Here is a 16150-nt window from a genome sequence, read left to right as displayed (position 1 = left end):
CCCATGCGGAACGCTTGGAACATCCAGCTCTGAAAGTTCTATCCATGACACTCTCACATAATAATGAGTGGGGCTATACACGCCCGGAGCTCCCGGTGCACTGCCCCACGGCCCTCCGGGAGCTCCCGCCCACACCCCAGTGGAAGCCCCATGCTCCGCGCTGACGGAATGGTCGAACAGCGACTATGCCCACGCCCAAGTGGAGGCCCCATGCTCCGCACTAGTGGGAAGACTAGCCTAGGTGCCGGACGCGGCATTTTCCTTTGCTTTGTGTAAACTATTTGCGATTTTCTTGAATAAAGCTTAGAGTTCTCGCGTACTTTTTAGAAAAGGGGTTGAGGTTTTTCTACAGTGTTTTTCTTCCTCAAGCTTTTATAAGAGCAGCAACGGCTGCCTGACACCCGCCTCCCGGTCGTCCCGCAAGCGGGGGCTGGGTCGGTGTATGCGTTTAAGTCAGCCCGAGCACGACCGCTTCGGCCGCTGGCCTGCCTCAACGCGCACCTCACCAAGACTTTTGTGCCTGAGTCCTTGCACGACGCTCTCGAGCGAGCCAGCAGGCTCGCGTTACCGAGGTCCCTAACCTCAGGGGTACCCACCTCCTAGCCTTGACTGGGCATCGCGGCCCAGCATAACAGTGATGATCGACCCTTGCTCGGGGGCTGCGGGTGCAGAATAAGTAAAGGGAAGGTGGCCTAAGGGAGTACAACGTTACTTCATACATCATGAGGGAGTTTCCTCCAAGTACTTTTACATCCCCGCGGGGTTACGTTCAAAATGTCACCAGGAAAAGAAAAAGGAGGGCGCTCTAAGGAGAGGCATCATCATCATCGCTGATGGCGGCCCCATGTTCCTCGGCTCCATGCTGATCCTCGAGGCCATCGGAGGTGAACCGTGTAATCAGGTCATCCACATGGTCCTCCGCCCACTCCCCTAGTGCGTCGTGAATTGTCCTGGGGACGGGGTCGATCACGGCCTGGAAGTCGAAGTCGGGGTCTGAGCGAAGAAGATGGCTGAAAACACGCGTCGACGCCCGAGCGAGGAGGTCACGGCTTTCCTCGTCAACAAGCTGGCGCACTTTCTCTGCGCTCCCTTCAAGACGCTCCACGACCCTGGTAAAGAAGGCGAGGTAACCGGCATCGTCGGGCATGAGCGGGCTGGAGACGCTCTCCTTGCAGATGGAGCGTAGGGCACAATTTGCCCGGTGCTCCAAGTCTTGAAACAACACGGATTGCGTGTGTTGCATACCCCGAGCCCGATTCGCCTCATCTGTCGCCCGCTCCACCAGGGAAGCGACATTCGCCACTTGCTGATAAAGGGAAGCTAGCTCGGCCTTGGCTGCGGCTTGGGCGTCGAGAGCAGCCTTCTGGCACTTGTCCGCCCCGGCCAGCCACTCCCCGAGGCCATCGATCTCGGCCTTCAGTTCATTGCGCCGGGTGTAGAAGAGGGTCTCCTCAAGCTTCAGCTTCTCACGATAATCCTTGGCAAGGTCTTGGCGGCCCCCCGCAATTCCCCCGTCGATCTCCGTTTGAACCTTCGCCTCCCGAGAGGTCAGGGCGGCCTCAACGGTCATCACTTGGCGCTCCATCATCTCAAGCCGGTCGCGCTCCAAGTCCTGCTCCAACGCTACCAGCTCCAACGCCTCCCCTAGAGCACGGAGCTCCACTTCGCGGTTCGACAACCCTTCCGCGGGAACGGGCGCGATGACTTCGCGCTCCCGGGCTTCCCGCTCCATGGTCATGACGGAGGACACAAGCTCCTACTCGTGCTTTTTGGCGGCCTCAGCCTCTTCGAAAGCGCAGTTGCGGGCTTCTTTGGCTGTAGCGGAGGACGCCTTGTCCTTTGAGCGAGTGGCTTCATGCTGGAGGTGGCTATAAAGTTGACACCTACTTCGAGCCGGCGCCACTCGCATGCCAGGCGCTGATGCTCGGCCTCGAGGTAAGAGTCAACATCGCCAAGCTCTGCTTCGAGCCGGTCCAGCGTGCCCCTCGCGTCCTGAAGAAGGCCGTGCCGGACGGCACCGCAGCCGCGGCCACGCGCGAGCTCCCGCGCTCGGCCAGGGCCCCGCTCCATGCCCCCGGCCGTAGCAGAGGCTCTGGACGGTCCGGCGGCATCAGGTGCGAACCCAGGGCCAACCGTCCTGGCGCCCACTTCCCAGGCCCGAGGCATGGCCCAGCGCGAGCCAGATGTCAGGCCGCTCATCGACTCACGGCGGACCCAAGTTCCGCCACGTGATAACGGGATGAACGGCGACGCCACCCATGTCAGCCTGGCGTTGCCCCTGTCGAAGGACACCGGGGACCCGGGGTCGCGAACCGCCAGGGGTCACCTCGTGAGGAGTGTGACTTCTCTAGTGTGCGTAAGCTTGACCGCGGGGCACTTCGATGCTTCGGGGAGTGGTGATGGGAACACCCTTGCCCCTTCACTTGACAGAGACCTGAGAAATAAGGGCTGAGGCATGCTTGATGAGCAGAGGTCAGGGAAAGCAGAAGACTTACTCATCGGCGGCGACCCACTTCCTTCTCTTCAAGGTCCGCGGGGCGAGTTGGCGCCGGCCTAAGGAGGCGCAGGACATAGGGGCTGGCGCCGCGAGGGGCACCTAGCCTCCCCGCGACGCGAGGATGGCCGCGTCCCCAGGCAGGGGACCACCACCACCGTCCAGAGGCGCGGGGGCAAGGCGGCCCGCGACGGACGGTTCAGCGCGTCCGTCAGTCGCTACCAGGGGTGCTCCGCCCTTGAGACCCTCAGGGGCTAGGAGCACCAGGAAGGGGTTGTCACGAGGCCCCTCATGGCCCTCAGGAGGCAGCCCCCACTCATCGAAGCGAGGCATCCCCCTGGCGAAGTCTCTCCCGTTCGTATAGTTGTATAGGGGGGGGTCTACCATCAGGAAGCACGCCGGCTCCCCCGCCGGTCAACAGGCGGAGTATCACACTCAGTGTGTTGGGGGGCAGGGAGGTCTCCTGGAGCCTCATGGGGTCTTCGCGGCCAGTGAAGGTCCACATCGGGCGAGAATGGCGCTAGAGTGGAGCAATCCACCGCCGGACGAACTCCCTCACCACCATCGCCATCGTCACACATTCAGCCCTCAAGTCGACCAGCCTTGCAGTAACCCGTGCGAGCCTGGGGTGATGAGCCTCTCGTGCGCCCATCCTGAGCTCGGCATCGCCGGGGAAGACGGGGTTTGAAGTAGGGGGCTGTGCTGGGATGCGTCGATGTACACCCACTGCTTCCGGAAGCCCTCCGCGTCTGGGCGGATCTTCATCCTAATGCCCTCACCCGCTTTCTCACCCACTGCACGGAGCGACACACACCCGGAGCATCGCTCGCCGGCGGTCAATTGCAGGGGGAAGAAGTGGCGAAGCAGTGCCACCGAGGGAGCGATGCCCACGAAGGCCTCACACAAGAACGTGAAAAAGCGGATAGGAGGGTGATGGATTCAGGGTCAAGGTGCAGCGCGTGGACCTGGTAGTGCGACAACACGGTGTTGAAGTAGTCCGAAAACGGGGGCAACAAGCCAGAGAAGAGGGCGTGAAGGTGAAGGGAGACGGTGGTGGCCTCCAATTTGGTGGAGGGCAAAGAAGCAAGGCAGATCGTTGTCGCCTTCCACTCGTTGAATCAGCCGCAATCACGGGTAAGAACTTATCCAACCCTTCGACATTGATCATAGTGGACCGGACCAGGGCGGGTTCGGGCCCCATTCGGCGGTCCACTGCCGCCGTGACCCCGCTCTTCTTCTTCTCGCGGGCCATGGCAACGCAATAAGTCCGGGGCGGCGCTGGATCCGGCGAGCGAGGTGCGAGCTTGCTGGGGAAGGAAAGGGCAGAAGACGAAGGCGAGGTGGAGCAATGATGGCCCCGCAACGGTGCCAGTCTTTTGTCAGTCTAGACAGTTGCCGAGGCGACGTGGGGAAGTGGAGGCGCCCGCGTCCCGTTGTGCTCCACGCGTCAAGCCTGGCCCGTAGGCGATTGGGGCCCACGTCACTTCGCCCTTCACTTCTTGCCTTCGCTTCGAAGCCAAGTCGAGCGCGCCTTGGGCCCGGGGGCTACTGTCGGCGTTCTGGGATCGAGGGTACCCAGACTCGCCTGCCTACGGCCCAGGGCGTGGCCCCATCGACTGCCCGGTGCGGCCCATCTACAAGACTCTGCAAGCAAGACCCTCGTGAGGGCCCCCGGCCTCGTGAGGCGTATGATGCCAAGACCTCCTAAGGGGCGGTTGCCCGAGCCTGCCTCCAGAGGAGCGGAGATCATTATGCAGGTAACCCGCCTCACGAGGCTCGTGATGACGTGAGCCATGACGACCAAGGCCAGGCGAGCGCTAGCGGGCGTAGAGGAGGACAGTTTCCTCTTTGGTGCGAAGGAGGCAAGGACAAGCGCGGGTTCCCGAGGGATCCCCCAAAGGTTTCCATTCCGGTGCAACGAGACCGAGACCACGAGCTCGGCAGGACGGATGTCATCGCAGAGCCCACCACCGCGTCATGGCCAGAAGCTTTGCAGGCGAAGACCATCTTTCGTTAGGATAAGATGTACTTCTTGTCGCCTTTCGAATTGGCCAATGTGGTATTCCTTCCTGCCTAAGTTATGAGGGAAGAGGACCGGACCTAGTATAAAGATAGGCTAGTCTCCTCCGTAGAGAGGGGGTCGATCCATTCTCATCCACCGAGCCCTCGCGAGGCTGCTCACCCACTGTACTAGTTCATCCTCAACCTCCCCGTGAGGCCAATCCAGCACAAAGCAGGAGTAGGATCTTACACCGCAAGGTGACCCGAACCAGGGTAAACTGTTGTGTCCCCTCCTTCCCCTTCCCGCACGAATTCGACGAGGTCAAGCCATGAGGAGATGAGCTTGAGGCTGCGGCTAGGCTAGATCTTCGTACACGCTCAAGAGTTCGAACCTTGTTGGGTCCGCGGAGCCCCGATTCCGACAGTCACTTTTTCTTGGTTCTTGTACTATACCGCACTTTTTCTTGGTTCTTGTACTATACCGCAACAAACTATTCACACGGCAATTTATTCCAATGACCATGGCAAATTTATTGCATTGATCATGTCAATATATTTTTTATTGACCATGGCAAAATCTTAAATGGTCACACGGCAAATTGAGCACGGAAAATTTATTGTATTCATTTTTTGCCATGATGTTTTTTACCTGAATACATTTGTTGAGTTCAATTAGGACAGGTTTTTAGCTATGTTTGTGCCATGGCAATTCCAATTAGCTTTCCTATTAGCTATAAACTATTCATGGCAATATTTTTCATATTATTGTCATATCCAATTTATAAGCTCTTGCACTATGTATTGAATAAACTAATTTACATGGCATTTTTTTCTGCATTGACCATGGCAAATTTGTTGTATTGACAATGGCAAATTCATCACATGACAAATTTATAAAATTCCATCAAACTCGATGATTTGCGTAAATCTTCATAATTTGTAAGATTTTGATGGAAAATGAATGAAATTATAGTTGACATGTCTATTACAAGTGGGTTTCTGTTAGCTATAAACTATTCATGGCAATATTTTTCATGTTCTTTCCATGTTCACTTTTATAAGTTCATGTACTATGTGCTCAATAAACTAGTTTTACATGGCATTTTTTGCATTGACCATGGCAAATTTATTTTATTGGCCATGAAAAAATCATAAAAAATCACATGGCAAAATGATAACACTTGTTATTCCATCAAACGTGACAAATTGCCACATAATTGTTAAGATTTTGATGGAAAGTATGTGAAATTATAGTTGATATGGCAAGTACAATTAGGTTTCGTATTAGCTATAAACTATTCATAGCAATAGTTTTCATGTTCTTGGCATGTTTACTTTATATGTTCCTGTACTATGTATTCAACAAACTATTTTACATGCTATTTTTTGTTGCGCTAACCATGGCGAATTCATTTGCATTCACCATGTAAAATTTATGAAAGATCATAAGACAAATTGATAGCATTTTCACTCCATTAAACACGACAAATTCCACAAATCTTCATAATTGTTGGGATTAAAATAAATTAATGCTCACTTGGCAACTCTTTTCTTTCAACACACATGGCAAATTAGTTTACCATGGCAATCATATATTTTCGCCATATTTTCCCACCGTTCAAGTTGCCATCGTACCATTTTCTAATATATCTTGGTAAACTTATATCTTCGAGGATCGTACCCTTTTAAATTATAATGTCACATTTTTTTATACATTTACTGTACAACAAATTGTAAATTTACGCCTATGTTCCTTTTTTATGTAAGTTTTTTCCATGGCCTTTTTTCATTTTTTTTTAGCAAACCATGGCACCCCCACCCCCTTTCAGTGGTATGGCATTTTTCCCAAAAATGTTTATTTGTACCGGGCCAAAAGCCCGAATAGGTGGTCGCGCTGGAGGCTCCCTAGAGTGAACGCTCAACAGGATTGATCTCGGAAACCTCCTGTAGGTCGCCTGCGGGGGCAGATCCTATTTGGCATTTCAGGCGCCCATTACTGTGCATTTTGCCGGGCGCCTGAAGCCTCCAAGCTAGTCCGGCCCGTTTAGCTGTTGTTTCTTTCTTTTTCTTATTTGTTTTTTCTGTACTTAAATTTCGTGAACTTTTTTCAAAATCGGTGATTTTTTTTAGAAAAATTATGAAGTTTTTTAAGTATTGTGAACTTCTTAATAGAATCTATGACCTTTTAAAAAAATTGGTGAACTTTTTTAAAAATCAATGAATTGTACAGAAAGCTGTGCAAAACCGATGATTTTTTTCAAACCGCTAAACTTTTTTTTCAAATTCGCCGAAACTTTTTACCAAATACTTGAAAAAAATTAGTTCATGATATTTTTTTCCTTTTTGGCCATTTTCCTATTTTTTTTAGCAAACCATGGCACCCCCCCCCCCCCCTTGAGTGGTATGGCATTTTTTCCAGAAAATAACTATTTTTACTGGGCCAAAAGGCTGAATAGCTGGTCGCGCTGGAGGCTCCCTGGAGCGAACGCTCGACAAGATTGACCACGGAAACATCGTGTAGATCGACTGCGGGGGTAGATCCTATTTGGTGTTTCAGGTGCCAATTACTGTGCATTTTGCCGGGCGCCTGAAGCCTCCAAGCTTGTCCGATCCACTTAGCATTTTTCTTTTTCTTGTTCTTATTTGATTTTTTCTGTACTTAAATTTCCTGAACTTTTTTCAAAATCTGTGATTTTTAAAAAATATGATGAATGATTTTCAGTTCCGTGATATTTTTTTACATAATTTATTACCTTTTTATAATCTGTGAATTTTTTAAAAAATCAATGAATTTTACAAAAATCTCTCTAAAATCGATGATTTTTTTCAAAACCGGTGAAATTTTTTCAAATCCGATGAACAATTTGCAACTTGATATATTTATTCAAAATATTTGGGAAAAAGTAATTCACAATTTTCTTTCCTTTTTTTGCCATTTTTACTAATTTTTCTTATTTTTTTCCTCAAATGTGAAAGTGTACATGGGCCGGCCCAGCAGTGACGGTGCATGGGCACAGGGGGAGCCCCTAGTCGACGCCTTCAGCGCCGATTAGGCAACTTGGCGCCTGCGGGTTCCTTGGTTGGGCCGGTTTCAAAGTGACCCATTCCAGTACAGGCAGCGCAGCGGAAATTCATTAAATAGCGCAAAAAACCACGTAAAAATAATGCTCCCATGAGATTTCAATCTCACGCCGTCCACCTCCAGCACGTGTTGCCCAACGCTATACTAAACACACTATGCTGATTCATTAGGGCGCAAACATTTTAAGAAGTATAGCCACGCTAGTTACTACATACATAAATTAGAAAAACATGTTTTTTGAAAAAAAAGTGTGAAGAAAATTTGAAAGTTCACGGATTTAATAACAAACCACGAATTAAAAAAGAGATCACGAAGTCAAATCCATGAATTTGAAAAATAGTTATTCGATTTTGAAAAAAGTTCATCGTTTTTGAAAATGTATATTCAATTTTGAAAGAAGTTCATCAGTTTTGAGAAAAGTTCAACGGTTTTATAGAAAGTTCAAAATATTTAAAAAAGTTCATTGATTTAGGAAAAGTTCATCAATTCTGCAAAAAAATGTTCATCGAATTGCAAAACACTTCGTCGATTTTGAAAAAATGTTCATCGATTTTCTAAAAGAGTTCATGGTTTTGAATAAAGTTCATAGATTTTGGAAAAGGTTCATCGAAAAATGAAAAGTTGATAGATTTTTTTAAAAATTTCATCAATTTGAAAAATCAAGTTCACAAAAAATGTTCATCTATTTGAAAAATAAGTCCAAAACATTTAGTGTTTTCATCGACTTGAAAAATAAGGAAAAATAAAAAAATGAAAAAAGGAACGAAAATGTAGAAGTTATAAAAGAATGCGAAAGATGAACAATATCATATAATGTTGTGTGGCCGGGTGGTTAGTGCGTTGCGCCTTATTACAGGAGGTCTCAGGATCGACTTATCCCGCACACATTTCTTTTGAAAAAAAATACAGATAAATGGGCCAGCCCAGTTAACGCGGCCGCAGGCGCCGGTTAGGAAAATTGCCCTTTAACCAGCGCCCGCAGCGCCGAATAGGGTTTGCCCACCTTTAGAAAAAGAAAAAAGAAAAACAAAAAGAAAAATGAAAAAATGAAAGGAAAAAAGGAACCAAAACATAAACGAAAAAATGAACGAAAACCACTGAAAATTGGACAACCGAGTGAAAAAACTAAAAGCAAAAAAACCATAGGAGAAAAGCAAAAAAACTGGAACAAAACAACGAAAGAAACATCACACGAACCCGTACGTGGGCCAACCCAACTGACTCTAGTGCGTTGCCACAACCTATTGTCGCGTGCGGGCGAAAAATAAGATCTGGCCGGATCTCGTTTGAGGGTTCCCCTAGATCGGACGTTAGCTAGTTATCTGGGTCCTTTTGCAATCAATTATCGAGCTCTTTTTTTCTTCTCCAAAATAGCGAACTGATCTTAGCTTAGATGGTTATGGTTCTTGAGGTGGAACCAACGCACTAAAGTTCAATGCCTAGAATTGGCATCGCTGCTTGCATTTTCCTAGATTTATTTCAGACTTTTCAGTATCCTTGTTCAATGGGAGGAGACGTCCTGTCAACTACGAGCGCCTATGCTGAGTTCTTCATGAAGGTGGTCGGCGACTACGATGATGAGGATGCGAAGTGATCTCTTCAGTAATCTCTCTTCGACCTTTGTGGTACTTAGTGACAAAGGGGGAGAGGTAACTTAGGAGTGTGTCTTAGTCCCATGTCTTGTTTGGATTCGTCTTTGTTGACATGAGAACTATGTGTTGCTATTATCGCGTTTGAGACTATGTCAGTTGTGATGAATCTTATTGTAAAACCTATTGATGATAATGGAGTTTATGTTTATATTGCTGCAATGCATATATAATTTTGTATTAGGTAACACCTCTTGTACTAATTGGTTCAACTCTGCACAACCCTATGCATTTGATATACATATCATTTAGTCAAATGCTTATAAATGGTTGCATGATTTAGGGAGAGGGGGGATGGGGTTTCTCTTTCCTTGCGCATCTTGTTTCACATCAAGATCATTTATGCACATGTCTAGGGGGATCTTGTCTAAGTCACACAAGTCGGTTTCTCTCATAAGCTTAACATTTTTCATTCAAGTGAGAGCTATATGTGTATTGTCATCAACAACAAAAAGGGGGAGACTCAAAGTGCAATCACGCCCTTAATCATGTTTTGCTAAGTGTATACATAGGATATTAGTCAATTTGGCGTAATTGTGTAGGGGTCATGGAGACCCACCAATACACACACACACACAAATTCACAGGGTTTAGTTGTAGCCTTTTCAAAGTAAAAGTATCAATCCCACCACATGGAGCACAAGAATTGGAGTTTGTCTCTTGTAGTGTCCTACATAATTGTGGCTGCAAATAATTGTAGACTCAAAGCAAAGTGAGGGCAGAAATAAATATTGGTTTTGGTGAAGTGTGAACTCAAAGTGAATAATATAAACATAAATAAAAATAGTAGGACAAATAACAAAGGAACCAACGGAAGAGTAAGGCATTCTCAGGGAGTCAAGAATTCACGTCGGTATGTTTCTAACGCAACCTATGCGACGTTATAGTATCGTTTGGATACTTGGGCCACTCTTGACGTTTATGCTGGGCGGAGCCGGGTACAGAACACGTTCTACTCTAGGTAGACTTTGTGCCATGCACGCCACCACCGTAGTCTCTGCACGTTAGAACTACAGCAATTAGGCGTTGCCCCATGGACACGACCTCACTAAGAGTTTTTGGAATTCCCCTATCAATTGTAAAAGGTAGGGGCAAAGGCTTTTAGCGTCACCTCGAATTACCTTCACTTCCTAACCTTTACAACGACAGTGATACACTTCATGGCCTTGCGGCGATAATGCCGAGTGGGGCCCCTTCACAATATTCATGAAATTATTAAACTAAGAATTCAAAAGAGGATCTCATATCCTTATGAACGTTTCAGCTCCTATACATACCAAGGTTCATCCATATCCCCGAGACTATGGGGTTTACTCGTACATAGGGACAACAAACATCATGAAAGCGGTGATGATAAACGTAAATGATACGAACAAGTAATACACACGATGAGCCACTATGGTTTCGATATTACAACGAGATGGAGATGGATGTTTATGATGGTGGTTGGTGAAGATGAATGATGTCGACTTCCCCTTTACACGTGGTGGTGAAGATGGAAATCTCCTCCTTGCCAATGCCCCCTTCGGATGCCTTCCGAAGGCTAGGGTTCTTCCTTCTGGATGTGTTTCTGATGTGCGACTATGTCTGCCCTCAGATTCGATCACGTAGGGTGGAAATAGTCGAACAGGAGGAGGCGGCGCCCGCATGTGCTTGTATGGTTGGTCGTCTTGCGCTCTGGATGAGCTGCACAGGCTAGAAATGCCTCCATGTGTTTTATTTTTTTATGGTACATGATAATCACATTGATTGACGTGATTCCACCATTTTTTGGGATTTCTTCCATAGTATTATTTGCTCCAAAATACGTATCCTAGGGAAAATCGACAAAAGGTAGTGCGCGAACGCGGTAAAATTCCTCAGAGCCTACTATGTAGGCACAAAATAACTTTAAAAACATCATACATTTTGGAATCATCAAGCATGGTGAAAACCAAGAAAGAATTAATCTTGCGTTATAGGGATCCCGCACTATTAAGAGGGGATCAAAGGGGTTTGTTGAAGAATTGCTCAAGTCAACTTATTTACATGCATATCCTACACTTACACAGCTCCAAAAATACCTAAGCAAAAATCCTACCGCCAAAATGGCTTTTCTCCTCTTAAAAGCCGAACATCCTGATTGGTACCTTGTTTGGGCATTCCGTGGATCATCTGGGTAGAGTCCTCAAATGTTTGGCTAGGTTAGGTGGAGGTAGCCGAAGGGTGGCCCTGGAGCCGGATCGTTCGTACACTTGCTCGGATTGTTTGGTCATCGCCCGAGTCATGTGGGCTCTTGCTTGGATTTTCCGACCATTACCCGGATACCGGCCCGGATGTCTATACATAGGATGTGCTTATCCAGTCTCGCTTGGATGTCCTGCACTCTGTCCCAGACATCAGGCCAACCCGTTTTCCTACACAACACGTGCTACTTGTGAACTGCATTGGGATTTCCTTGAAGAGGGGAGGATGATGCAACACAGTAGAGATAAGTATTTCTCTCAATTAAGAACCAAGGTTAGCAATCCAGTAGGAGAACCAAGAAACACCTTGTTAGCAGCACCTGCACATAAACAACAAATCCTTGCAACCCAACGCGAACAAGGGGTTGTCGATCCCTTAACGGTTATGAGCAAGATTAATTTGTATGGTGTTTGATAGATAGATCAGACAACAATACAAAATAAAATAAAAACATAGCAATGTATTTTTGGTTTTAATATATGATAAAAGATAGACCCAGGGGCCATAGTTTTCACTATAGGCTCCCCTCAAGAAAATAGCGTACGGTGGGTAAACAAATTACTGTTGGGCAATTGATAGAAAAACAAATAATTATGACGATATCCAAGGCAATGATCATACATAGGCATCACGTCCGAGACAAATAGACCGACTCCTCCCTGCATCTATTACTATTACTCCACACATCGACTGCTATCCAGCATGCATCTAGAGTATTAAGTTCATAAAGAACGGAGTAACTCCTTAAGCAAGATGACATGATGTAGACAAGATAAACTCACGTATGAATAAACCCTGTGTTTTTACCCTTAATAGCAACGATACATACATGTCATGTCCCCTTCTGTCACTGGGATTGAGCACTGCTACTTCTTGTGCTTGCGTTGATTTTTCCCTTGAAGAGGGAAGGGTGATGCAACAAAGTAGAGATAAGTATTTCCCTCAGTTTGAGAACCAAGATATCAATCCAGCAGGAGGTACAAGCAAGTCTCCAATCTATGCACCTGCACAAACAATCAAACACTTGCACCCAACGCGATAAAGGGGTTGGCAGTCCCTTCACGGCCACATGCAAGGATGAGATCTCATAGAGATAGATAGAAAAGATTACTAAAACGTAAAACAAAGTAAAAAACAAATAAATTGCAGCTGGGGTTTTTGGTTTATAGATCTGAAAATATATGATGGAAAATAGACCCGGGGGCCATAGGTTTCATTAGAGGCTTCTCTCTTAAAAGAAAATAATACCGTGGGTGATAAAATTACTGTCGAGCAATTGAGAGAAAAGCGCAATGTTATGACGATATCCAAGGCAATGATTATGAATATAGGCATCACGTCCGTGTCAAGTAGACTGACTCTTGCCTTCATATACTACTATTACTCCACACATCGACCGCTATCCAGCATGCATCTAGAGTATTAAGTTCAAAAGAACGGAGTAATTGTCGGGCGTCCTGGGAACGGGGGTCCCCAGACTTGCCTGCCTGCGGCCCACGGCGTGACTCCACTAGTGGCCTGGTACATCCCATCTTCATCAGCAAACACTCAAGACCCTCGCGAGGGGCCAAGCCTTGCGAGGCGGATGATGCAAGACCTCCTCAGGGGCGGCCTCACTAGGCTGGCTCGCGAGGAGCGGAGAGATCAAGGCGAGGGACACCTCGCGAGGTTTTCGTGACGTGAGCCATGACGACCAAGGCCAGGCGGGCGCCAGTGGGCGTAGAGTACCGGTTGCCTCTTTGGTGCTAAAGGGGCAGGTGTAGGCGAGGAGTCCCGAGGCATCAGGCAAAGATTCCATATTGGTGCAACGAGACCAAGACCAGTAGGACAGCGGGACGGAGGTCATCGCAGAGCCCACGACGTCGTCACCACCAGAGCCTTTGGCAGGCAAAGACCACCTTTTGTCAGGATAGCATGTACTAGCTGTCCCCCCTTCAAATTGGTCGTTGTGGGATCCCTTCCCGCCTAAACATTTGGGAAGAGGACCAGGGCCTCTATAAATAGGACTAGCCACCACCATAGGAGGCACCTGATCTTGGACCAGATCCATTCCACCAAGACCACCCTCACAAGCTCATAGAGCTCGAGAACGCCTCTCCTCAGGAGGTTGTTCATCCCTTGTACTTGTTCATCCCCAGCCTACAAGGCAATCCACCCCACCACACTGGAGTAGGGTATTACACCTCAACGGTGGCCCGAACTAGTATAAACTCTTGTGTCCCTTGTTCCGTGGGTTCGGCAAGCTAGGCCTTGAGATTGTGGCGAGAGTGTGAGCTAGGGGGAGAGAGATCTTCGTGCACACCCCAGAGTTCGAACCTCAAGGGTTTTGTCGGAACCCGTAATCCGACATTTGGCGCGCCAGGTAGGGGTGCGCGGAAGTTCGCCTCTCCGCCGGCACCGCCTCCCCATTGTGTCCCCATGGCCGGCGTTACTCCTCCAGCTGGGCTAACGGACGCCCGCGACGGTGCCAGGGGGCTCAGGGCCTTTACCCCCCCTTGCGGCGGGTGCAGTGGCCGCCCAAGTTCAAGCCGGAGATGCCGCCACGCTACAACGGCGCGGCGGATCTGTCGGCCTTCCTGCTGGCGTACGAGGAGGCCATCCTGGAAGCTGGAGGCGACAACAAGGCCATGGCAAACTGGTTCCCAATGGCCCTCGCTGGCGCGCCGCGGGCCTGGCTGCTCAACCTGCCAGAATCCTCTATGGCTTCTTGGGAAGATCTGCGCGACCTTTTCGTTGCGCACTTCGCGCCCGCACCTGTCGCCGTCGCGGCCATCCTCAGCGGCTCGCAGGCGCCGCCTTCAGGCCGCCATGTCAAGCAGTTCTTTCGCCAGATCGGCGCCGCCTCCACGCAGCAGGGGGGGCCCTCCAGGGTGGGCGGCACCCAAGGCCGACATCACCTTCGACTCAGGGGATCACCCTGTCACCACTGCCAGCTCAGGCGTGCTCCCAATGCTTTGCACGCCCACCATCTGCAACGTAGCCGTCACCAAGACCCTCATCGACGGCGGAGCCGTCCTTAATGTGCTCTCCGTGGAGGCCTTCAGCTTGCTTCACGTACCGCACGAACAGCTCCGTCCCACCAAGCCCTTCTCCGGAGTCGGCAGCGGCTCCACCAGCCCCCTAGGGCAGATCCGCCTCCCCGTGACCTTCGGCACCCGCGACAACTACCGCACCAAGCTTATCGACTTCGACATCGCCCGCATCGGCCTCCTGTACAACGCCATCCTCGGGTACCCTGCCCTAGCTTAGTTCATGGCAGCGACTCACCCGACCTACAACCTCATGAAGATGCCGGGTAGCAGCGGCGTCCTCACCGTGGCTGGAGACACCAAGGAGGCTCTGGCGGCCCTCAATCTTGCCTTCAGGGCCGCAGCGGCAGCACACCCGGCCAGCGAGGCCACCCCAGGGGCTAAGGAGGCCGCGCCAGCGAAGAAGAAGCAATTGTTCACTCAAGATCGTGCCGAAATGAAGCAAGTGCCGGTCGAGGAAGGTGGACCCTCGGGAGCCACCTTCACCATAGGCGCCAACCTTGACCCAGATCAAGAGGAGGCATTGGTGGAGTTCCTGCGCGCGAACAAGGAGGTATTTGCCTGGGAACCCAAGCAGCTGGTAGGGGTCCCAAGGGGGGTAATCGAGCATCACTTAAGGGTGTGCCCCAATGTGCGCCCTGTGAAGCAGAAGGCGCGGCGATAGTCCACAGAGAAGCAGTCCTTCATCGTCCAGGAAACTCGCAAGCTGGAAGCAGCAGGTGTCATTCGCGAGGTCCGATACCCGGAGTGACTGGCGAACTCCGTCATCGTGCCAAAGAAAGGCGGGAAGGAACGCATGTGTGTCGACTTCACCAACCTCAACAAGGCATGTCCCCAAGACCCATTCCCGCTTCCGCGCATCGACCAGATCATCGACTCCACCGCCGAGTGCGACCTGCTGTGTTTCCTGGACGCGTTCTCAGGCTACCACCAGATCAAGATGGCAGTGGAGGATGTGGAGAAGACCGCCTTCTTGACCCCGTGCGGGGTGTACTGCTACACCTGCTGCCATTCGGACTGCGCAACGCTGGGGCGACCTTCCAGCAGCTGATGCACATTGCCCTGGGTCAGCAGCTCGGGAGAAACGCTGAAGCCTATGTCGACAACATCTTGGTAAAATCTTGGGAGGCGAGAACCCTGATTTCAGGACCTGGAGGAGACCTTCGCTAGCCCGCGCCAGGTGGATTTGCGGCTCAACCCGGAGAAGTGTGTGTTCGGTGTCCCCTTCGGCAAGCTACTGGGTTTCCTCGTGTCTCACAGGGGGATCGAGGCTAACCCCGAGAAGGTCAAGGCAATAGAAGACATGAGCCCACCGCAAACTCTCAGGGAAATGCAGAAGCTTGCAGGCTGCGTGACCTCGCTGAGGCGCTTCATCTCCAAGCTAGGAGAGCGCGCCCTGCCATTCTTCAAGTTGATGAAGAAGAAGGGCCCGTTCGAGTGGACCCCGGAGGCACATCTGACATTTCAAGACCTCAAGAGATACCTAACCAGCCCGCCGCTGATGGTGGCACCTCGCCCCCTCGAGCCTCTGGTGCTCTATCTGGCCGCTACGCCTCACTCCGCCAGCGCGGCGTTGGTGGCAGTCCGGAAGGAGCGCCAGGCCAAGAACCCACCGCACAATGCCGTGCCTTCAGCTGGGATGGTGCGGTCACGAGACGGCGTCGCTGAG

Source organism: Triticum aestivum, chromosome 5D (assembly GCF_018294505.1).
Source record: "Triticum aestivum cultivar Chinese Spring chromosome 5D, IWGSC CS RefSeq v2.1, whole genome shotgun sequence".
NCBI classification, from domain to species: domain Eukaryota; kingdom Viridiplantae; phylum Streptophyta; class Magnoliopsida; order Poales; family Poaceae; genus Triticum; species Triticum aestivum.
Note: the sequence above shows the minus strand (reverse complement) of the source record.